This window comes from Dendropsophus ebraccatus, chromosome 2, assembly GCF_027789765.1.
Source record: "Dendropsophus ebraccatus isolate aDenEbr1 chromosome 2, aDenEbr1.pat, whole genome shotgun sequence".
In the NCBI taxonomy this organism is placed as follows: Eukaryota; Metazoa; Chordata; class Amphibia; order Anura; family Hylidae; genus Dendropsophus; species Dendropsophus ebraccatus.
In genome coordinates, this window is record NC_091455.1 from 210,003,835 (window position 1) to 210,030,146 (window position 26,312).

General features: G+C 44.4%; 1 long non-coding RNA gene across 1 annotated transcript; it reads right to left on the reverse strand.

The window, feature by feature from the left end:
- Nucleotides 1-14,705: 14,705 nt before the first annotated feature.
- On the reverse strand, nt 14,706-22,375 carry LOC138784913 (uncharacterized). Its single transcript, XR_011361976.1, has 3 exons — nt 21,947-22,375; nt 20,738-20,838; nt 14,706-14,840 (listed from the first exon to the last, which is right to left on the reverse strand). It is a non-coding gene; the product is annotated as an uncharacterized lncRNA (long non-coding RNA).
- Nucleotides 22,376-26,312: the final 3,937 nt, after the last annotated feature.

Sequence of the window (26,312 nt, forward strand, 5' to 3'; positions counted from 1 at the left end):
TAGTATAAATAGCATAACACAACTTATTTGGAAATCCTGGGTATTTCAAGAGGTACTTTCAAGATCAGGCCCGATCTGACAATCTGCTGTGCTGGGCAGATTCCCCTGTGGGCCGCCCAGATTGTCACCGGCTGCCCAGCTGAGTCTTGCATTGTATGTCGACTGCATGTCTAAATTGTATGTAGCATGAGTGCCTGAGTCGGCTGCCGAGAGATGCTACCAGTGGCCCGGCAGAAGGCAGCGACAGCTCGACAGCCCGACTGGCTTGGAAGCAGCAGCAACAGAACAATAAGTAGCACTGCAGCAGCTGCCCATCCCATCATCATTAAATGAACTATGTCTGCCAGGCAGCCTCATATCAGTGGAACCTATAAAGTCCTCCAGAATACACATTAAAGAGTTCATTATACTATTAAAGTGTGACATCTTCCAGAAGGGAGAGAGGAGAAGGAGAGAAAAGGAGATGGTTTGGTAGGTAAGGATAGTGACATAGGAGAAGGGTTGGTAGGTAAGGATAGTGACATAGGAGAAGGTTTGGTAGGTAAGGATAGTGACAGGAGAAGGGTTGGTAGGTAAGGATAGTGACAGGAGAAGGGTTGGTAGGTAAGGATAGTGACATAGGAGAAGGTTTGGTAGGTAAGGATAGTGACATAGGAGAAGGTTTGGTAGGTAAGGATAGTGACATAGGAGAAGGTTTGGTAGATAAGGATAGTGACATAGGAGAAGGTTTGGTAGGTAAGGATAGTGACATAGGAGAAGGTTTGGTAGGTAAGGATAGTGACATAGGAAAAGGTTTGGTAGGTAAGGATAGTGACATAGGAGAAGGGTTGGTAGGTAAGGATAGTGACATAGAAGAAGGTTTGGTAGGTAAGGATAGTGACAGGAGAAGGGTTGGTAGGTAAGGATAGTGACATAGGAGAAGGTTTGGTAGGTAAGGATAGTGACATAGGAGAAGGGTTGGTGGGTAAGTATAGTGACATAGGAGAAGGTTTGGTAGGTAAGGATAGTGACATAAGAGAAGGTTTGGTAGGTAAGGATAGTGACAGGAGAAGGGTTGGTAGGTAAGGATAGTGACATAGGAGAAGGTTTGGTAGGTAAGGATAGTGACATAAGAGAAGGTTTGGTAGGTAAGGATAGTGACAGGAGAAGGTTTGGTAGGTAAGGATAGTGACATAGGAGAAGGGTTGGTAGGTAAGGATAGTGACATAGAAGAAGGTTTGGTAGGTAAGGATAGTGACAGGAGAAGGGTTGGTAGGTAAGGATAGTGACATAGGAGAAGGTTTGGTAGGTAAGGATAGTGACATAGGAGAAGGTTTGGTAGGTAAGGATAGTGACAGGAGAAGGGTTGGTAGGTAAGGATAGTGACATAGGAGAAGGTTGGTAGGTAAGGATAGTGACATAGGAGAAGGTTTGGTAGGTAAGGATAGTGATATAGGAGAAGGGTTGGTAGGTAAGGATAGTGACATAGGAGAAGGTTTGGTAGGTAAGGATAGTGACAGGAGAAGGGTTGGTAGGTAAGGATAGTGACATAGGAGAAGGTTTGGTAGGTAAGGATAGTGACATAGGAGAAGGGTTGGTGGGTAAGGATAGTGACATAGGAGAAGATTTGGTAGGTAAGGATAGTGACATAGGAGAAGATATGGTGGGTAAGGATAGTGATATAGGAGAAGGTTTGGTAGGTAAGGATAGTGACATAGGAGAAGGTTTGGTAGGTAAGGATAGTGACATAGGAGAAGGTTTGGTAGGTAAGGATAGTGACATAGGAGAAGGGTTGGTAGGTAAGGATAGTGACATAGGAGAAGGTTTGGTAGGTAAGGATAGTGACATAGGAGAAGGGTTGGTAGGTAAGGATAGTGACATAGAAGAAGGTTTGGTAGGTAAGGATAGTGACAGGAGAAGGGTTGGTAGGTAAGGATAGTGACATAGGAGAAGGGTTGGTGGGTAAGTATAGTGACATAGGAGAAAGTTTGGTAGGTAAGGATAGTGACAACATAGGAGAAGATTTGGTAGGTAAGGATAGTGACATAGGAGAAGGTTTGGTAGGTAAGGATAGTGACATAGGAGAAGGTTTGGTAGGTAAGGATAGTGACATAGGAGAAGGGTTGGTAGGTAAGGATAGTGACATAGGAGGAGGTTTGGTAGGTAAGGATAGTGATATAGGAGAAAGGTTGGTAGGTAAGGGTAGTGACATAGGAGAAGGGTTGATGGGTAAGAATAGTGACATAGGAGAAGGTTTGGTAGGTAAGGATAGTGACATAGGAGAAGGGTTGGTAGGTAAGGAGAGTGACATAGGAGAAGGTTTGGTAGGTAAGGATAGTGACATAGGAGAAGGGTTGGTAGGTAAGGATAGTGACATAGGAGGAGGTTTGGTAGGTAAGGATAGTGATATAGGAGAAAGGTTGGTAGGTAAGGGTAGTGATATAGGAGAAGGTTTGGTAGGTAAGGATAGTGACAAGAGAAGGGTTGGCAGGTAAGGACAGTGACATAAGAGAAGGGTTGGCAGGTAAGAATAGTGATATAGGAGAAGGTTTGGTAGGTGAGGATAGTGACATGGGAGAAGGGTTGGTAGGTAAGGATAGTGACATAGGAGAAGGTTTGGTGGGTAAGGATAGTGATATAGGAGAAGGTTTGGTGGGTAAGGATAGTGACATAGGAGAAGGGTTGGCAGGTAAGGATAGTGACATAGGAGAAGGTATGGTGGGTAAGGATAGTGATATAGGAGAAGGTTTGGTAGATAAGGATAGTGACATAGGAGAAGGTTTGGTAGATAAGGATAGTGACATAGTAGAAGGGTTGGTAGGTAAGGATAGTGACATAGGGGAAGGTTTGGTAGGTAAGGATAGTGACATAGGAGAAGGGTTGGTAGGTAAGGATAGTGACATATGAGAAGGTTTGGTAGGTAAGGATAGTGACATAGGAGAAGGGTTGGTAGGTAAGGATAGTGACATAGGAGAAGGGTTGGTAGGTAAGGATAGTGACATAGGAGAAGGTTTGGTAGGTAAGGATAGTGACATAGGAGAAGGTTTGGTAGGTAAGGATAGTGACATAGGAGAAGGGTTGGTGGGTAAGTATAGTGACATAGGAGAAAGTTTGGTAGGTAAGGATAGTGACAACATAGGAGAAGATTTGGTAGGTAAGGATAGTGACATAGGAGAAGGTTTGGTAGGTAAGGATAGTGACATAGGAGAAGGTTTGGTAGGTAAGGATAGTGACATAGGAGAAGGGTTGGTAGGTAAGGATAGTGACATAGGAGGAGGTTTGGTAGGTAAGGATAGTGATATAGGAGAAAGGTTGGTAGGTAAGGGTAGTGACATAGGGGAAGGGTTGATGGGTAAGAATAGTGACATAGGAGAAGGTTTGGTAGGTAAGGATAGTGACATAGGAGAAGGTTTGGTAGGTAAGAATAGTGACATAGGAGAAGGGTTGGTAGGTAAGGATAGTGACATAGGAGAAGGTTTGGTAGGTAAGGATAGTGACATAGGAGAAGGGTTGGTAGGTAAGGATAGTGACATAGGAGGAGGTTTGGTAGGTAAGGATAGTGACATAGGAGAAGGTTTGGTAGGTAAGGATAGTGACATAGGAGAAGGGTTGGTAGGTAAGGATAGTGACATAGGAGGAGGTTTGGTAGGTAAGGATAGTGATATAGGAGAAAGGTTGGTAGGTAAGGGTAGTGACATAGGGGAAGGGTTGATGGGTAAGAATAGTGACATAGGAGAAGGTTTGGTAGGTAAGGATAGTGACATAGGAGAAGGTTTGGTAGGTAAGAATAGTGACATAGGAGAAGGGTTGGTAGGTAAGGATAGTGACATAGGAGAAGGTTTGGTAGGTAAGGATAGTGACATAGGAGAAGGGTTGGTAGGTAAGGATAGTGACATAGGAGGAGGTTTGGTAGGTAAGGATAGTGATATAGGAGAAAGGTTGGTAGGTAAGGGTAGTGATATAGGAGAAGGTTTGGTAGGTAAGGATAGTGACAAGAGAAGGGTTGGCAGGTAAGGACAGTGACATAAGAGAAGGGTTGGCAGGTAAGAATAGTGATATAGGAGAAGGTTTGGTAGGTGAGGATAGTGACATGGGAGAAGGGTTGGTAGGTAAGGATAGTGACATAGGAGAAGGTTTGGTGGGTAAGGATAGTGATATAGGAGAAGGTTTGGTGGGTAAGGATAGTGACATAGGAGAAGGGTTGGCAGGTAAGGATAGTGACATAGGAGAAGGTATGGTGGGTAAGGATAGTGATATAGGAGAAGGTTTGGTAGGTAAGGATAGTGATATAGGAGAAGGTTTGGTAGGTAAGGATAGTGACATAGGAGAAGGTTTGGTAGATAAGGATAGTGACATAGTAGAAGGGTTGGTAGGTAAGGATAGTGACATAGGGGAAGGTTTGGTAGGTAAGGATAGTGACATAGGAGAAGGGTTGGTAGGTAAGGATAGTGACATAGGAGAAGGGTTGGTAGGTAAGGATAGTGACATAGGAGAAGGTTTGGTAGGTAAGGATAGTGACATAGGAGAAGGTTTGGTAGGTAAGGATAGTGATATAGGAGAAGGTTTTGTAGGTAAGGATAGTGACATAGGAGAAGGGTTGGTAGGTAAGGATAGTGACATAGGAGAAGGTTTGGTAAGTAAGGATAGTGACATAGGAGAAGGGTTGGTAGGTAAGGATAGTGACATAGGAGAAGGTTTGGTAGGTAAGGATAGTGACATAGGAGAAGGGTTGGTAGGTAAGGATAGTGACATAGGAGGAGGTTTGGTAGGTAAGGATAGTGATATAGGAGAAAGGTTGGTAGGTAAGGATAGTGACATAGAAGGTCTAGTAGGTAAGGGTAGTGACATAGGGGAAGGTTTGGTAGGTAAGGATAGTGATATAGGGGAAGGTTTGGTAGGTAAGGTTAGTGGCTGGTAAGGTTAGTCCTTATAAATATATGGACTCATTGCTACATAAGGAAGCTCGGCTACACTGGTGGCCAATGCAGTGTTGGCTGGATCCAGGGTTCAGCGCCCTCTCGCCCCTCTCTCCCTAGCACTGAGTAACAGGGTGGCGGCTATAATTCTGCCTTGCTGCACTTCTAGAGAGCCCCAGATGCGATCGACCTTGCGTAGCAGATAATCCTCCGCCAGTACCTGCTGGAGAGCTAGCTGGAGATTTTCATTGCTAATTCAGTGAATGATGAGATTTGACTAAACACAAGGCAGAAATTCTGCAGCATAAGCAGCGGCCTGGCATTTGCCACAGCAGTATTTTCCCTGTGATAGCATTTATATGAATTCTTTCCATTTAATCAAGGATTCTATTGCCTCCTAATACAAGATGGTGATTGATGGGCTCTGCGTCTACAGATGGCGGCTTCTTCTTAAACACATGCAGAGATTTATTACTAAGTTTGCAGCTGTAAATTAACTACTTTGTTTTAATGGTTTGAAAAAGAAATGCAATATGCTGGTTTTAAGGCCTTACAATGGTGGGTGTCAGAGCCAGGGCGTAGCTATAAGGGGAGGGGAGGTGGGGGGCACATCTGGGTCCTAGTGCTGCAGGGGGTCCAAAGATACAGGCATTACAGATAGCACATGGTTTTGTGTATGTATCTATTTATGTGAGTGTATGTGTATCTATATGTGTATGTATCTATCTGTGAGTGTATGTGTGTGTATCTATATGTGTATGTATACACATATATCTAATAACTAATATCGAATCACATTATAGTCTATGGGAGAAAATTACTTGGGACCTGGAATTCAATATTCGACCACTAGGAGGTCACCAAGTGCCCAATGACACCTCAGGAAATGATGCCAACACCTCTGGATGCATCTGGGACAGCAGGGGAAGCATGCCAGGCTGCACCTAACACTAGTGGTGAGCGGCGCCAACATCACAATTTTCCCAAGTGTACGCCGAAGATTCACAAACAAATTATGAACGTAAAGTAGAAGCGTACGTTTCAGTCTAGCAGTACGCACTTGTGTACGTATCAGGTCAGGTGCAGTGTAAAATACGGAATAATGAAAATTGACGATAACTACAAGTCAGTAGTAGCAAGATAACAGCTATTATCCCGCAATCACAGCATACAGCCATATACCGGATATATAAATATTTTTACAACAATAAAATTAAAGGGCTGGTCAATGCCTTTACAGGACGCAGACTGCGCAAATCAGTAGTAGCAAGATAAAGTAGATGTCTGACCACACTGCCTGTCTCACAACAGCTTTTAAATCTCTGTTTTTTATACTTTTATCCCTAACAAGGGCTTTTGGGGGTCCCTTCCTACCTAACTTCACCTAAAAGCTTTCTCTCCCTGGTATACAGTCTGTCCCTCTAGTTCCAACAAGCAAGTGACGCGAATCTGAAATCCCCTATTCTTATATTCAGGAGGTGACATGGTTTAGCCAGCCAATCACAGTTAGAGTTTTTTTTTAATGTCCTGCCTGTTCCTAGAGCCTGTCCCTCCCCCTGCATGTTTATTGGCTGGATAAAAGCGCCAGGGGGTGTGGGAGGGCGAATCGAATTTTACTGCGTTTTTGTTAAAATATTCAAACGCAATCAAATAGCACGAATAACATACTATTCGATCGAATACTATTCGCACAAAGTGATGGCCTGTGACCAGTGGCAAAGCTACCATGGAGGCAGACCACACGACTGCTATAGAGCCCATATGGCAGGGGTCCCACCAGCTAAACGTGGTTTGCCTCCATGGCTCACAGCACCCACTGGCAGAGCAGAGAGCACCTCCAGCCACAAGAGTCCCCTCCACGCGATGTACATACTGACATGACTCGGCAGTCCCTCGTTGTTCCGTTCTCCCAGCTCCCCATCACACTAGTGACGTCACTTGGGTGCCAGGGGGTCTGGGAGAATAGAATACTGCAGGACTGGTTTGGCCACCGGGTCATGTGTGTATATTCATCATGTTTAGGGACCCATACAGGTTTCACAGGGCCCCGTACATTTTCTTGCTATGGGGCCCCATGAATCCTAGCTACACCTCTGCTTGTGACTCACACTAAGGGACGACCGCGTTGAGTTTCGCAACAACCAGACAAGTAATAATTAGCAGAGCTGAGACCGTTTACTTGCTGAGTGATGGAGAGGATAAACTTCCGGGGACCTTGTTGCACTTTGGCAATTTTTCAGCATCAACCAGAGACCCGGAATCTGCCGGCGACGTGGAGCGAAGTCAATTCCGGGAACTAACTCCTGAAGATCGGCTCCAATCTTGGGCTGGACTGACGTGTTTTTGCTTTGTAAACAAACAATGCCGGCTGGAGCAGTAATAAGAGATACTGTGCTAGCGGCTAAAGGGCCGCCATGGCTCAGCCTGTGGTCTTGTGCCTCATTACACCGTCTGCCAGTGTATTATAACTGTCTAATGAACAGACCTTTGTGTATCATTACTTACTGCTCGCAACATTGATTTGTCATTTCGTGTTCATTGCTTTATCTCTTTATTTTCCCACCATGTTGTTTGACGGATGTATAATTATAGTCGTGCTCCAGGTGACGGCAGAACTTAATTATAATTGTGGCCGTTCGCATCATGTTAACGGTGTAGAAACCTGAGCGCATGGGCAAATGAGAGGGAGAATATGATTAACCCCTTTAAGGGGGGTTCCAAAATTATAATATTGATGGTCGATCCTAAAAGGGGTTATAATACAATTAAGTTATCTTCTATCCACAGGATAAGGGATGGGTGAGGGTTCGACTGCTAGAACTTCAACGAATCAGAGAACGGAGGTCATTTGTGCCTGGAATGACTAAAGGAGTAGTACCCATACTCAGTTACTATAGGACCTCCAAACGTAACCAAGTTTAGCACTCACTGCAATATTCAGAAGCCCCATAATAATGAATGGAGTGGGGAGCTGAGCATGCCCGCTGTCACTCTGTTCATCCATTGACATCTATTCTTGTGATCATTAGTATTCCCAGACTCCCACAAACCAAATAACTTTTGATCTTGAAGAAACCCCTTTAAGACCATAGACCCCATACCAGGATATATGCACATTATAATGTCAGGAAGGTCAGATGGAGTTGAGCCTACTCCATACATGACATGTGACCGCCGTGTAATACAGCTGACACCCACTGGTAGTGACGGAGATCGAAGATAACTACTATTGCAGCCACATTTAATAGCAACCACAGACAGCAGGTGAGATAGTGGCTGACAGTCCTCTCTGTTGGGTGGTCAGATGGCCACTCGTGGCTTAGTGAAGGCCTTAAGGCCTACTATCTAAGTCTTGCTAGTATACTAGTAGACTCCTAGATAAGACTCTTCCTTTTGTTTGATAGATATAAGAAGGCTGGGCCATGTTTCTTTAGAGACTTGGATCCATCTGACTGGCCATGTTTCTAAACAAAGATCTGGATCCATCTGACCGGCCATGTTTCTCTACAGAGATCTGGATCCATTTGACCGGCCATGTTTCTCCACAAAGCTCTGGATCCATCTGACCGGCCATGTTTCTTTAGAGACCAGGATCCATCTGACTCGCCATGTTTCTCCACAGAGATCTGGATCCTTCTGACCGGCCATGTTTCTCCACAGAGATCTGGATCCATCTGACCGGCCATGTTTCTCCACAGAGATCTGGATCTATCTGACCGGCCATGTTTCTCCACAGAGATCTGGATCCATCTGACAGCCATGTTTCTCCACAGAGATCTGGATCCTTCTGACCGGTCATGTTTCTCTACAGAGATCTGGATCCATCTGACCGGCCATGTTTCTCCACAGAGATCTGGATCTATCTGACCGGCCATGTTTCTCCACAGAGATCTGGATCCATCTGACCGGCCATGTTTCTCCACAGAGATCTGGATCCATCTGACCGGCCATGTTTCTCCACAGAGATCTGGATCCATCTGACCGGCCATGTTTCTCCACAGAGATCTGGATCCATCTGACCGGCCATGTTTCTCCACAGAGATCTGGATCTATCTGACCGGCCATGTTTCTCCACAGAGATCTGGATCCATCTGACCGGCCATGTTTCTCCACAGAGATCTGGATCCATCTGACCGGCCATGTTTCTCCACAGAGATCTGGATCCATCTGACCAGCCATGTTTCTCCACAGAGATCTGGATCCTTCTGACCGGTCATGTTTCTCTACAGAGATCTGGATCCATCTGACCGGCCATGTTTCTCCTCAGAGATCTGGATCTATATGACCGGCCATGTTTCTCCACAGAGATCTGGATCCATCTGACCTGCCATGTTTCTCCACAGAGATCTGGATCCATCTGACTGGCCATGTTTCTCCACAGAGATCTGGATCCATCTGACCGGCCATGTTTCTCCACAGAGATCTGGATCCATCTGACCAGCCATGTTTCTTTGCAAAGATCTGGATCCATCTGACCAGAACAATTAACTAGAAATAGAAGTGGAGTCAGATTAATAAACAAGGATGACCCAAACTTCTACCCAATGGTATTCTTCTATATTTCCCAGTAACCAGTAGCGTTGAGCGGACTTGTTGAACTGTTTAATGCTCGCAATTTGAATACCGGTGGCTGAAGAAGTTGGATGCTGCCCTAGAGAGTCCCGGAAAATATGGATACTGCCATAGTCTATATGCTGTATCCATGTTTTCCTAGAAGCCCTAGGGCGGCATCCAACTTCTAACTTCTCCAGCCGTCGGGAGTCATATTGGCTCAACACTAGTAACCATCATTTTCTAGAATATGCCATACAGCCTCATATACATTGCATTTTTTTTATCCTGTAGACCCCTTTTAATGGATTCTCTCGATAGACATAGATCATTTTCCATTCCCCTCCGTCTCTTTATTTCCTGAAGGTAACTAAAGAGCAATCTGTCGCCTGGCATATAAAATACAGCATCCAATCTAGATTCAGGGGTGATTTCTGATCTATTCCTCTATGTTGCTCTGTTTGCTTGAACACGGCCAAAGGAGTTGTATGGTGGGGGGGGGGGGGATGTGGCTGTTTCTTAATCTCTTTCCGCACCACTTATTCTCATCATTCCAATTCTCCCCGCATAAATTAACTTTATCTCTATGAGTAAATATATGATTTTCAAGCATGGAAAGAGGGAAAAAAAAAAAAAAAGGCCGACGGGTACCATCCTGTGCTCCGCCGCGCGGCTCTACTTCAGCAGCTGATATAGTTTGGAATTAATATAGCTTATATCCATTAACCCCTTGCTGCAGGCTGTCCCTGGCATTACTGCAAAACACATTTACAGCCCCTCCAGCGGAAAAAGGATTTAAGTAGAAATACAGCGGGACTCATTGAAGTCGAATGATGGCACCTCAGCCCGGTAAGTCGCCATCCGTCTTCTCTAACCGCTCTGACACATTTATTTTTATTGCTATTATGTTTTCAAACTTATTTTCCAGTTTTAACAAGATGTAAGAATCTAGAAACAGTGAAAATACTGTAGGGGGAAGCTGGTGGGGGCGCTGCGGCGATGATTGCGTCCAACGCAGAGACGTGATGGAAACGTTGTAACCGGAGGGGATGGAGAAGGTGAATCTATCAGAAATACAGGCGAGGAGACGGGGCTGGGATTAGAGAAGGAGCAAGTCTGCTGGATGAAATGGTGAGGACGTGGGTGTGAGGGCACATGGCTGGGCCTAATGTCCGCCTGTGTCTGTGGCCTATGAAGGGATCAGAACAAAGAAACGGCCACAACAATGTAACTGGGCTAATATAGCATGGTATAAAATGGCCAAATAAAACCTCCATACTGGGCTGAAGAAACATTACCTATAGAAAACCTCTCTACTGTGAGGAACTAACTACTATACACTACACGCAGAAAACCTCTGTACTGTGCTGAAATCACAGTGCTATACAGTACACATATAAAACCTCCATAGTGTGCTGAAATCAGAGTGCTATACAGTACACATATAAAACCTCCATAGTGTGCTGAAATAACAGGGCTGTATAGTACACATATAAAACCTCCATAGTGTGCTGAAATCACAGTGCTATACAGTACACATATAAAACCTCCATACTATGCTGAAATAACATTGCTATACAGTACACATATAAAACCTCCATACTATGCTGAAATAACGGTGCTATACAGTACACATGTCAAACCTCCATACTGTGCAACATTACTGATATAAAACTGCTTTGCTGTGATGAAATAACTACTATATAACCTACCATATACTATATACTTACTACATAAAACCTCCATACAGGACTGAAGCAGGACTGAATCACCTATATATAACCTCCATAGAGGGCTGAACTAACTACTATACAGTACACAAATAAAACCTCCATAGTGTACTGAAATAACAGTACTATATAATATACATATAAAACATCCACACTATGCTGAAATAACAGTGCTATACAGTACACATATAAAACTTCCATAGTGTGCTGAAATAACATTGCTATACAGTACTCATATAAAACCTCCATACTATGCTGAAATAACAGTGCTATACAGTACACATATAAAAGCTCTATACTATGCTGAAATATCAGTGCTATACAGTACACATATAAAACCTCCATAGTGTGCTGAAATAACAGTACCATACAGTACACATATAAAACCTCCATTGTGTGCTGAAATAACAGTACCATACAGTACACATATAAAACCTCCATACTATGCTGAAATAACAGTACCATACAGTACACATATAAAACCTCCATACTATGCTGAAATAACAGTGCTATACAGTACACATATAAAACCTCCATAGTGTGCTAAAATAACAGTACCATACAGTACACATATAAAACCTCCATACTATGCTGAAATAACAGTACCATACAGTACACATATAAAACCTCCATACTATGCTGAAATAACAGTGCTATACAGTACACATATAAAACCTACATAGTGTGCTAAAATAACAGTGCTATACAGTACACATATAAAACCTACATTGTGTGCTGAAATAACATTGCTATACAGTACTCATATAAAACCTCCATACTATGCTGAAATAACAGTGCTATACAGTACACATATAAAACTTCCATAGTGTGCTGAAATAACAGTGCTATACAGTACTCATATAAAACCTACATAGTGTGCTGAAATAACAGAACTATATAATATACATATAAAACCTCTGTAGTGTGCTAAAATAACAGTGCTATATAGTATACATATAAAACCTTCACACTATGCTGATATAACAGTACTCTATAGAACACATAGAAAACCTCCATACTAGGCTGAAATAACAGTACACATAGAAAACCTCCATAGTGTGCTGAAATAACAGTACTATACAATGCACATATAAAACCCCAATATAGCGGGCAAATAACACCTCCATACCATACAGGACTAAAATAACATTATCTGTCTTTAAAAAAAAACATCCTTCATAGTGTGTTGAAATAAAAGTACTATACAGTACACATATAAAACCTCCAAACGGTCCTGAAATAAAAGTACTATACAGTACACATATAAAACCTCCAAACGGTGCTGAAAAGACGGTGGTACACAGTGGCCAAGTAAAACCTTCACACAGTGCTGAGTATGGCACAGTAGCCACAGTAGCCAACCTGGCTGTATGTCAGCACACATCCTGGGATGGTGCTGTAGTGCAGCACATCACTTAGGGGCCCCCGCTGGATGGGAGGATCCCCGATAGGCTCCTGAACGATGTGCTGCACTGCAGTGCCATTTCACAGAGTATACGATGATGTGGACGGGAGTATTGGGCCCAGGGCGATCTAAGTTATCTCTGATCCCAACCACCACTGGCAGGTGTCAGCTCAATAAGACAGGCGACACTTGTCCAGTATGGTGCAGATTCAGCTCTTGTATACATGCCTGTATTATAATAACCATCCAAACTTCCGTTCAGTAACATATAACGTAAAAAACGGAGTTAGACATTAGAGAGAAACTATCAGCAGGTTAGACAAATACAACCTGCTGATATGTCCCTATTGCACAGGAGACGCTGAGGAGGAAGGTATGTATGGGGGACCCTACTACAGGGGGGATGTATACAGCATGGGAAAGAAATTCGGAGGTGGAGGGAGGTATACGGTATGGGGGGCCTTCCACCTTGGCGCCGTTGCAGTGCAGTTATTAGTTTGCTCCGCAGTATGGTAATGTGATGACGTGGTACGAGCCCCCTAAACTTTTATTGCACCTGAATACCTGAACTCCCTCGGGATTACCTTGTCCATGCCAGGAACCTCTCTACAAAGTGCTGGGCAGTTACCTCAGGAGTCATAGCAACTGACCCCAGTGGAACAAAGGTACGGAAAGCCTATGTATTACACTGCGCAGTGCAGGACGACTGGGAAGTCTCGGAAGTCTGTTTAGCCCAGATAACAAGGCCTGTGGCTCATACTACCCACCTAGGACGGGTGTCCCACAACTAGGGGGCCGAAGGCGGTCAGACTAGAGTCTATACGTGAGTACAAGTGTTCTCTATATCTTTCTCTTCTACTTCAGTCACACTGTTCCAGGTAGAGTACATGTGTACATGGGACAAGGCCCCTCAGACACCCCCCTTCTACTCTCTCTTCTTAAAAGCACCTTGTCTCTACCTCAACCACAAGCATCTAAGTAACTTGCAAGATTATACTGTTGTATTGCGCTAAACTGTATTCCTACCATTGTATTTTTCTGTATAGAACTAAATTCTTCCAAGTAAGCCGTTCTATTTTTATTCTAAGTATTGGACTCTGGCCTATCCTTACGCACCGGCACCCACACACACATGTATACTTGGGTTAACCTTTCTGTGCTGCTGCGCTACCAACTGTCCGGGGTGGGTCCTATACCACTCCAGACTACCATGACAAGTGCCCCAGTGACCCTAGACCCACTCAGTTACCACACCACCGTACCAGCTGACCCAACAGGGAGACCACCAAAACTTCCCTCAGCCCCGCGCAACACAGTAAAACCATTAGGAGAATTGCCCGCTTCCATAGCGCCAATCTGGCCCACCCCATAATTAGAGAGTGGTGGACCAAGGGCGGATCGGCACTATGGGGGCGGGCAAATGACTAACTGCACCAGAACGGCACAGAAGAGGAAAGTAAGAGACATACCTTCCTCCTCGGCGTCTCCTGCGCAGGCCATCAGCAAGTTAGATTCCTCTAACCTGCTGATAGTTCCCCTTTAAGCGGTGGCGGTGGCTTCCATAGACTATAAAGCGTGATTGAAGACGAACACGACTAAACCATCTCATTCCCTCAACCCTACATAAAACACTAGGAGAATGAGCGATCTGCTCCCCGGGGAGATTCCTCCAAGTAGGATGTGTTGAGTTTTTACTGGCGAGGAGAAGCAATATAGATTGTAGGTGATTACAAGCGGCGGCTCTCGAACAATGTGCCAGATATATACAATCAAACCGTCCATTGAGGCATGGAGCTACAATAGAAAGGCAATCACGGCGGAAAGCAATGCGCCAACAATACAATTTGAAATCCATTTGAAAGGCAAACTGTAGTCACTGAGACTTCTAAGGGTGAACGGCTTGGAAACTCATTATCCATATTGGCGGTGGATCCCAAGACACTGACGTGTTTATCCGGGTAGACTTTTTTTTTTTTTTTTTGCGGCTGGAGGCAAAAATCTATTTACTTGTTTGTTCTTACACTAAGTTTAGGATTCATCAATATTCTATTTAGAGGTAACACGTGTGAGTATTTATCTGCTGACATGGGCCGCAAACACAAAGATCCCATCGCCGTCCCCCATATTGGATTGGAGTTGCTTGTCTTTAGACGTGGCCGTTGTCCCGAAGGTCTTCACAGCGACAATGATGAGTCCAGTCATCCGCGCCGTATTACACCTTTAAGAGCGCCATCTTCAGCTCTCATTGCTTTTCGCTTCCTATCAGGGATGAACATTCACTTATATTATAAAGTAATAATAGCTGTCACTCCTAAAGATCTATCCCAGGAGGCCCCTATAGATTATAGATGTATACAATATATATACCTATCCTGGGCCTATCAGTGGGAGGGATCTCTATACTTTTGTTCATCCTGATCCTGCTGGTTCATGTATACAATTAATATGCATACATTTTTAACCCCATTCCTGCTTATACGGTTTATAGAAGAATGCTTGTGACTTCTGCGTAATCCATGATTTCCAATGTCACAATGAGTACTTGCACGCTCTTCCGAAAATAAGACCTACCCTGAAAACAAGACCTAGCGTTGTTTTGCTGGCTTTTTGGAGTAGGCTTGAAATATGAGCTCTAGTCTATAAGTAGGGGCTAGTTATTCAGCAGACCAGATCCCCGATACTAAGTGGCTGAGCATCAATCAGTTCCAGACTATACAGTATGGGGAACAAGTACAGAGGGGGAGGGAGGTATATAGTATGGGGGGGCTACAGAGGTGGGGAGGGAGGTATACAGTATGGGGGGGGGGACTACAGAGGGGGAAGGAAGGTATACAGTATGGGGGGGAGGGAGGTATACAGTATGGGGGAACAACTACAGAGAGGGGAGGGAGGTATACAGTATGGGGGAACAACTACAAAGGGGGAGGTAGGTATATAGTATGGGGGGACTACAGTATGGGGGGGACTAAAGAGGGGGAAGGAGGTATACACTATGGGGGAACAAGTACAGAGGAGGGAGGGAGGTATACAGTATGGGGGAACTACTACGGAGGGGGAGGGAGGTATACACTATGGGGGAACAACTACAGAGGGGGAGGGAGGTATACAGTATAGGGGGGAAGGAGGTATACAGTATGGGGGGAGGGAGGTATACAGTATGGGGGAACAACTACAGAGGGGAGAGGGCTGTATACAGTATGGGGGGAACAACTACAGAGGGGGGAGGGAGGTATACAATATGGGGGAAGAACTACAAAGAGGGAAGGAGGTATACAGTATGGGGGGGAACAACTACATGCAGTGTCCCAGAACAGCCATTCTTATGCTCATATTTTTATTGTGGCTAGTTCTGTTCTGGAAGGCTGTGGTCCACTGCAAACTGCGTGTATTGTTTCAACCTTCTCAGTATTCAGGTCTGCCATTTCAGTCATTTATTGCATGTGTATTCAGGTATCAGTGTCTAAAGGTATTATGTCGCCTCCTAGTGTTCAAGGATGGTACTCCTCATGTATATTCCTCTGTATATGCCTAATGGTGTGATGATGCAATGGCTGGATGTCACGTGACTGTGCCCTGCTTCCATGGTAACACCAATGGTCATCGAGCTTTTGGCTGGGTTACCATGTGACTTCCTGTGCTGCCTCAGTCTATTCCCTACCATCAAGGGGATAGGTTGTCTGTTAGTCCTCTCTCTCCCTGCAAAAGAGAGAGGCCTGCGTGTGCTCTGCTGCTCCAGTCCACTGGCTGTGTTCCTGTCTCAAGTCTCAAGATTCTCACCTGGGTGTCGATTCTTCAGTCATTCTTCAGTTCCTCTCATCATCATCTTCTCTAATCATCAACAGCAAGTATTTCATTCAAGTCTCATTCCACCCAGCATCTCAGCTTCAGTTTCACTACTACTCCCATCATTCAGCACGCTACTCTCACAGCCTATTGCAGCATCACCCATTACTCTGCTTTATTCAAGATTGCCTTATTCCCGGTTGCATCCGGAGAGACTGTTGCTACTAGTTACCACCGTTACAATAAATATACAACTGCCGTTGTTTCTGAACCTTGGCATTGGTGTGATAATTGGTGCCCTGACTAAGGACATCGAAGAATCACATGCCCAGTATTCCCGCATGGTCAGGAGCCCGGTTTCCAGCTGTATCACCCTCGTGCCTACACCGTGACCACATTATCCTACAGCTGCCCCGGTTCCTGCACCCTCACAACATCTGCACTCCGGAAGTGGCCCCCAGGGGCCAGGGCGTTGCATACAGAGGGGGAGGGAGGTATACTGTATGGGGGGAGGGAGGTATACAGTATGGGGGGTACAACTACAGAGGGGGAGGGAGGTATACAGTTTGGGGAACAACTACAGAGGGGGAGGGAGGTATACAGTATGGGGGGGAGAGAGGTATACAGTATGGGGGGGAGGGAGGTATACAGTATGGGGGGGGCAACTACAGAGGGGGAAGGGAGGTATACAGTATGAGGGAACAACTACAGAGGAGGGAGGGAGGTTTACAGTATGGGGGGGGACAACTACAGAGGTGGGAGGGAGGTATACAGTATGGGGGGAACATGTACAGAGGTGGGAGGGAGGTATACCGTATGGGGGGGAGGAAGGTATACAGTATGGGGGGAGGGAGGTATACAGTATGGGGGGACAACTACAGAGGGGGGAGGGAGGTATACAGTATGGGGGGGAACAACTACAGAGGGGGAGGGAGGTATACAGTATGGGGGGAGGGAGGTATACAGTATCGGGGGGACAACTACAGAGGGGGAGGGAGATATACAGTATGGGGGAACAACTACAGAGGGGGAGGGAGGTATACAGTATGGGGGAACAACTACAGAGGTGGGAGGGAGGTATACAGTATGGGGGGGAACAACTACAGAGGTGGGAGGGAGGTATACAGTATGGGGGGAAAAACTACAGAGGGGGGAGGGAGGTATACAGTATGGTGGAACAACTACAGAGAGGGGAGGAAGGTATACAGTATCCGGGGACAACAACAGAGGGGGAGGGAGGTATACAGTATGTGGGAACAACTACAGAGGGGGAGGGAGGTATATAGTATGGTGGAACAACTACAGAGAGGGGAGGAAGGTATACAGTATCCGGGGACAACAACAGAGGGGGAGGGAGGTATACAGTATGTGGAAACAACTACAGAGGGGGAGGGAGGTATATAGTATGGGGGCCTGACTACAGAGGGAGGGGGAGGTATACAGTATGGGGGAACAACTACAGAGGGGGAGGGAGGTATACAGTATGGGGGGGACAACTACAGAGGGGGAGGGAGGTATATAGTATGGGGGCCTGACTACAGAGGGAGGGGAAGGTATACAGTATGGGGGAACAACTACAGAGGGGGAGGGAGGTATACAGTATGGGGGGGACAACTACAGAGGGGGAGGGAGGTATACAGTATTGGAGAAGTATTACAGAGGGGGAGGGAGGTATACAGTATGGGAGAAGTATTACAGAGGGGGAGGGAGGTATACAATATGGGGGAAGAATTACAGAGGGGGAGGGAGGTATACAGTATGGGGGGGACAACTACAGAGGGGGAGGGAGGTATACAGTATGGGAGAAGTATTACAGAGGGGGAGGGAGGTATACAGTATGGGGGGGACAACTACAGAGGGGGAGGGAGGTATACAGTATGGGAGAAGTATTACAGAGGGGGAGGGAGGTATACAGTATGGGAGAAGTATTACAGAGGGGGAGGGAGGTATACAATATGGGGGAAGAATTACAGAGGGGGATGGAGGTATATAGTATTGAGATTTGAGACGTGAGGTCTCAGGCCTGCTTAGCCATTCAATAGCAGAGGCGAGACACCGCTACAGCCGCTAAATATAACCTGAGTGCCGCGATGCAGGCGACAGTGCTGGAGCATGGAGGTAAATGGGTGTAATTGTTTTCACCCCCCTTTCCTGGCGATTGTTAAAAAGGGGTCCCAGCCAGAGTGACACATTAAAGGGAAAGCAACCTCCTAAAGAGTAACCTCTCCTTTTGGAGAGTTCTCTGACTGGTAAAATCTCCAGTCATCTTCTAAGGCTTCTTATTAAAGCTACCTCCAAACGTTGGCATCTGAGAGCTGCTTTGCATATTCTTCTTCCCAGAATTCCCAGTGGAGCATAAATAGTCTGTATAGTAAGTCCAGTACATTAAGTCCCTGTGTCAGGGAGAAGCAATAACTTTTTGGTCCCACTGTATCTGGAGGCGTCCATTGGCTTGGTCACTGTATACTAGATCAGCTTCCGGCAGGGACACTGTATATAGGCTTTAGCTCTGTATGAATAGGCCATCTTTAGCTATGGGCCCTTATTGCACCGGGGTCTCAATGTGTCATTGAATAATGTTGCCTAGAATATGATAAGTAGAAGATAAGCGGAGCAAAGTGTCGGCAAAGTTATCCAACATTAGATGTAGATTTAGGCAGTGACGGCCAGAAGTGGAGCGGTAATTTAATTTCCTGCTATAAAACTTCTTGGGAGTCTTTGTCGGAATGAGCCCCATCAGGATAATAACAGGTTTGTCTTCATTCCGGCTCATATTAGCATTTTTTTTTTTTCGAGTAATATTTTAAATGAGATTTCTCTACCTTAAATCTCAACTCTACAATTTCTCAAACCATTATAAATGCCAAACCAATTTATAAAGCCCCTTTAATTTCATGCCCTGTACATCTCATCCTGGGGGTGTCACGTAACAACATCCAAGGACTTTAATTGCTCGTTGGAGGAAGAATCTTAAGCATTTCCAAGTGTGAGAAATATCGAATTCAGGAATTTAAGATAAATACATGATGTTTATTTATATCGGGCAGGATGACCTGGAAGATGCGGCGTGACAGGTAGCGTCCGCCTTTCATCAAATCGTTTCATATCTGGAAGAATCTGACTGTGCAAATCCATTAGATACATTTTTCACTCAATAGAACCATAATTATCACTGGAAGGACCTGATCGCCTGATGGAAAGCGGCCAATTAAGCTTAATTGTGAGCGGTTCTGGGGCCGGATCGGATCACTCTTGTGTAAGTCCGGCCGCTCGAGCCATGAAGTCAATTTCTCTGATTCAACGTGACATTTCAGTAATTTTTACGTCTTCATTTGCTGTTTATAGCCAAGACAAATGTTATAGAACAATACATAACATAATGGAGTTTCTCCCCTAGAAGCACGGACCTAGGTAGGGGAGTACAGGCTTTTTTATTTGTTTGCCACCCTGGCAGTATATGAAGTTTTTTGAGTGTCCAAATAACCAATTTAAAGGGTTATTCCGATTTAAAGGGAATCTGTCACTAGGTTTATGCTGCCTTAAATGAAGGCAGCATAAACTAGAGATATAAATGCTGAAACCTAATATGCAGGTGAATAAAATTCTTTCCACACCCCTCCCCCCAGCTGCTGATTGAAAGTTGCTGCCTATACACAGCGCGATCATATAACTGCCAATCAGCAGCTGGTGGGCAGAGTGTGCTGGTGCTCATGAATATCCAAGACTACTGAGCTCATGCACATAATGGAGAGGACTACTTTTTGTCCATGTTATTTAGCCACCCTGATATAGGACAGCATCAACCTGCTGGCAGAGTCTCTTTAAATTTCGAAGAAAAAAAGACATCCGGCATCACTTTAATACAAAGCCACATCTATTATTGTTAGGTTCTCAAATTAACTAGACACTATGGGTGAGATTTATTAAAAGGCGAAAATGCCTTTTTTTGACGCAGATGGGCCAGATTGGCGGAAAATATGGTCTTTTTGCGGCTATTTTTTTCCGCATCGGGCCAATCTGCGACACCTTTGCCAGTGGGGCTAGGAGGAGGCGTTACGGGGGGTGCGGCTGCACGCAGAGGGGACGCAGCCTCAGCTTGCACCGCATTTATCATTTTTCCGGGGGGGGGGGGGGAATTATACCGAAACCTATGCCAGCTCTGAGCTGGCGTAGGTTTCAAATTTTTTGCACAGACGGCTACATAAACCCTCTGAGCTGCGGAGCTGCGGAGACATTTGTAAGCCCGGCGTAAAAAACGCCGGACTTCATAAATGTCCCCCTTTTTTGCAACAACAATGGGGTGCTTTCTACTTGTTTAGATATAAGTGTAACAATCTGTGTCAATATAGATGAAAAGAGCAAGCGGAACTCACAAATGTGCAGCCGGAAGAAGTGCCAGTTAGGCTCAAAACAGGCAGTAGCTGACTCACACTCACAGCGCAGCGCTCTCTCTCCCTCTGCTATGCACCTAAAACTGCACCGAAAAAAATAAAGACTGTGAACACAAAGAAACGGTGAGTACGATATAGGGGGCAAGTATGAGATTGTGGGGGGGGTCCAACCTCCAAGAATCTGCAGATTGGCACCTCAGCTCCTTTGTTTTGAATATAGCTGCGGGATGGCACGTGACCCACAGCTCCATTCATTCTTTATGGAGCTGCCAGAAAGGTTGAGTGCTGTACTTGGCATTCTATGGCGGCTCCATAGACAATGAATGACCCGCAGCTCCATTTATTGTGGATAGGGGACAAGTATGTTTAAATCGTCAAACCCCTTTAACACTCTTTCTTATACAGTAGCACGGCAACCTTGATGGTTACAATTCTTAGATGATACACAACTAACACTTCATGGTTACAGTCACACTAGGTTGTTTTCTGAAATACAACAGTTCTGAAATACAACACTAACTTAAAGGGGTTGTCCAGCAAGGTCCTGGTTTTCGAAATATCCAGGGAGGGGATGGGTGAAAAAAAATAACATTCACTTATCTCCCTCACTCCCCCTCTGCCGCCCGCATTCCACCATTCCGGCCCTCGGTTTGCGGCGGATTCCAGGGTTTGAGATGTGACGTTGCAGGCGGCTCCGCCATTGAGTGACAGAGGAGGGACACCCCTACACCGCTACTCAGTGGGCTTGCAACATTTCACCATCGTGACTTATCTCCTATTGCAACAATAAACTCTTGGACTTTATTCCATTGTGGGGGGTCCCACTAGTCCAGATGGTGGCATGACCGTTAAGGCGATCTACACACACAGTATTTTGCTCAATATTTCTTTCAGTATTTTTTTAACCAAAAGCAAGTGTGGGTTGAAAACACAGAAAGGCTTTGTTCCCACAACTTCCTTTTTTTTTTTTTTTTGGGCCGTTTTTACTTGGCATCTGTCATTTAAAAGTAAATAATGATGGACACCCAGTAAAAACGGCCAAAAAACAATGTAAAATAACTGCAGTCCAGTAAAAACACTGCCCAAACTGTGCAAACTGTGTCCCACTTATGATTTTGGCTGCAGACACTGACCAGAATACTGTGTGTGAACATGGCCTAATGGTTACATTGTACATGTAAATATTCTTACAATGTGAGCAAGGACTGCTGTTTCTCCATAGACTTTAATGTAGCACATTATTAGCTTCAAAATCCTGGAGTGTTTGGAGTGTGTGAACATAGCCTTTAAGGTTCCTTAGAACAGTCATGGGTTAGCATGAAGGTAGTAGTGGCATTGCAAGGAATGGAGTGAAGAGTTGTCACCAGGAAAGGGGTCCAGAACGAGACAGCTAAGGTCAGGATCAGAAATAATGTCAGGAACATGGGAAAAAGAGCCAGGATAAACCTCACACGTCAGACAACGCATGGTGAGATGAGCCCCTTTAAATAGGCCGCCATTCCTGACATCTTCAGAATCTGGTGTCCTAGCAACCATCCAGAGCACCCATAGCAGATGAGCGTCACACCCAACCGTGAGGCCCGTAGTGATGTCCGGGAGCTGAAGCAGAAAGGGGGATATATATGGCTCTGTCTTATAATAACATTCTCTCTGTTGCCCATAGCAACCAATCACAGCTCAGCGTTCATTTTACTGTAAGAACTGAAAGCGCACATGTGATTGGTTGCTATGGACAGCAGAGAACCTAACTGTATAGCAGCAAAGTGTCTCTGGTTGCCTAGCAACCCGATAAGCGCTGGCCCATTTTCTATCTATCGTAGCCATACACCTTAAATGACTGACAGCTAAATATTCAGTTATGTCTCTTGCCCACCACAGAAACCTATGACATTTTTTCATTCTAATTTTTGTATATTTTGTCCTTCAAAAGGATGTTTAAATGAAATATACAAAAATTACAGAAAAATGTAATAAGTGAACCAGGCATCCTCTGCTCTGCCAAACAGGGAGCGCCTGGTTAAAGGGGTTATCCAGCGCTACAAAAACATGGCCACTTTCCCCCTACTGTTGTCACCCATTTGGGTGGGGTTTTGAAACTCAGTTCCATTGAAGTAAATGGAGTTTAATTGCAAACCGCACCTGAACTGGAGACGAGAGGGGGAAAAGTGGCCATGTTTTTGCAGCGCTGGATAACCCCTTTAAATGCTCAAGTCTCCCATTGATTTCAATGGACTTTGTTACACGAGTGGAGCACTCAAGCTTCAAAAAAAAAAACTTGATTCAAGTGACGAACTCTTGAGCATTTTAGTCTCGCTCAACACTAGTCACGATGCTACCCTGTTAACACAGGGGCCACTTATACTACGGAAAACAGGCGGAACCCCCGTCCACAGACTCCGCTAGCAGATAGCAGGCGGGATTCTGAGTGGAGTCCGCAGGCAGGGGTTCTGCTCGGAATTTCCGCCTGTTTTCCATAGTGTGAATGGGCCCTTAAAGGGATTATCCCACAAAATCAAGTATAGGGAATAACTAACAGATCATGGGGCGGGTGGACCAACCACAATCTCAACAAACCCTGATCTCACATGTGCACCACCTTTTCCATTCATTCTATATGGGAGCCACTGAAGATGGCCGAGAACAACACTCATCTATCTCCAGTGAGTCCCATAAAGGATAAATGGAGCAGTGGTCACGCATGAGCATGGCCGCTCCATCCAGCAGGGGGAGTCGGGCCCCATTCTTGCTTTTATGGGGATTCCCATTAGTCATACCCCAATACCACCAAAACAAAGTCCCTGCCCCCAACAAAAAGAACCCAATCAAACTGTATGGCCAATAACCATGTGACAGCTCTGTAATGTATCCCCATTACAACAGGCTTTGGGTATTGTTGGAAAGTTTTGAAAACTTCAAAGAGTTTTATTTTTGTACTAAACTATTTGTTCAGGTCACAGAACGGAAACCGAGTGACTGAGCGCAGAACAATGAGCTGCTCCGCAAGGTTACAACTCTCTGATGTGGAATAATGAGGAGCAATAGGATTCATGTTGCGCTATTTCCATTTTTTCAGGGCGACCTTTGACACGAGAATGAGGTTTCGGAATTGAGATAACCTGTGTATTGTGTGAAAGATACTCTGACCTTTCCAATAATCTCTCATTTCATTTCTGGCTATTGCAACTCTCCATAGCTTTCATAGCCAGGGGGCAAAACTGCAATAAACGACTGTTAAGTGCAAAGAAGATTGGAAAGAGACAATACTGTAATAAGTGGGGCATTAAAATTCATTGTCAGGAGGAAAAAAAAACGTGCGATAAACAGGACGAAACATAATGTGCGGTATTGTATGTGAAAGTGACTGGAAACGAGAGCCGAATGGGCAACACACTGCATCATTACAACTGTAACACTGCCATCTTGTGGATATAAGTGGTCATTTCTGTATTATGTATTTCTGTATTAAGTTGACTATGACAGACACAGTAAATATCCACCTAAAGACGGGCTCTGAATAATGGTACAAGAATATAACTACTACAACACTTCCTCCTATATACAAAGATATAACTACTATAATACTGCTCCTATATACAGGAATATAACTACTATAATATTGCTCCTATATACAGGAATATAACTACTATAATACTGCTCCTATATACAGGAATATAACTACTATAATATTGCTCCTATATACAAGAATATAACTACTATAATACTGCCCCCTATATACAAAAATATAACTACTATAATACCGCTCCTATATACAAGAATATAACTACTATAATACTGCTGCGCTGTGGTGCACGGGGCAATATGGCTTGATCAATTCATATACAGACACTCTGGTGTTGATTTTCAATATAGGCCTAGCGGCATTAGTATCAGCCATAGATGGGATGTGCAGCCGTTCCATTCTCTCCAGTTCGTGTTTCACAGTTCTCCCTCTCTGAACAGCTCGCACTCCTTTATGGGACCCACATGACCAAAATTAGCAGGATATGTCTGTGCTCACATGTCTGGACCCTATGTCTTCCCCATTCTGTGAGAGCAGCAATGGTAAGTGTAATACCATATCCATACTTGTGTCGTTTGGGGGCAGCCTTCCCTGCCGGTGGTGCTGGCTGGGTTTTGGTGGGGCTTTTTGGGTCTGGTCCTGTGACATTGGGGTTGCAGGGCCGTTCCATGGCCTCCCTTCCCTGCATGTGCACGCTTTGCGGGGTTGGCGGTCGCTGACCGACACGGTGTGGAGTTAGCGTAGGGACCCGCGTGGACCAGAGGACCTGCGCGGTGGTACACGGGGCAATATGGCTTGATCAATTCATATACAGACACTCTGGTGTTGATTTTTAATATAGGCCTAGCGGCATTAGTATCAGCCATAGATGGGATGTGCAGCCGTTCCATTCTCTCCAGTTCGTATAACTACTATAATACTGCTCCTATATACAGGAATATAACTACTATAATACTGCTCCTATATACAAGAATATAACTACTATAATACTGCTCCTATATACAGGAATATAACTACTATAATACTGCTGCTATATACAGGAATATAACTACTATAATACTGCTCCTATATACAGGAATATAACTACTATAATACTGCTCCTATATACAAGAATATAACTACTATAATACTGCTCCCTATATACAGGAATATAACTACTATAATACTGCTCCTATATACAGGAATATAACTACTATAATACTGCTCCTATATACAAGAATATAACTACTATAATACTGCTCCTATATACAAGAGTATAACTACTATAATACTGCTCCTATATACAGGGATATAACTACTATAATACTGTTCCTATATACAAGAATATTACTGCTGCTGTTCACATATCACATTGTGGTTTGCAGGTCAGGTAATATGTAATACGAAATAAAAGAAAAGTATAGGTCCTCAAGACAAGTCAGAGAATATTTGGAAATAGTGTCGTGTGATGATTGAAATAGTAATTGATAAACAATAGACGGTCCGAGAGAAGAATAAACTAAATAACACTTTACTTGATAAGTAAAAATAATGAGTTAAAAATTATGGTACCATAACCAATCAGTATAGAAAGTCAAACAATCAAATATAAAATCATATATAAAGACATGTATAAAAAACCATTTGACCCTAATATAGCAAATATATGCAAATCCAAGCAAGAAATAAGCACTGATGTGCAGTAATATACAATAATAAAAACAATAATTAAATGATTATTAAATCATGATGAGAACTAATGGGCAAACGGGCAATATGCAAAGTTTGAGTGAGTCCTGGATATGTGGCTCATCCGTAAAGTTCATCAATATGTAAAGATGGGGTGAATTATCGGACTGTATACACTGCAGTTGCTTATATGGATGGTGGTATAAAAGCAGCCGCGGTGTATATGTTCAATCAGCAGAGTTCATCCATAGAAATCTATTAGGGATCGATGGTCCGTGCTGATGTGCCTTAGCTGGCAATATGTATAGTTCTTTGCGGTGAGTGTGCAAGATCGGGTTTTAGCGATTTAGCTATCACGCTTGTAGAGTT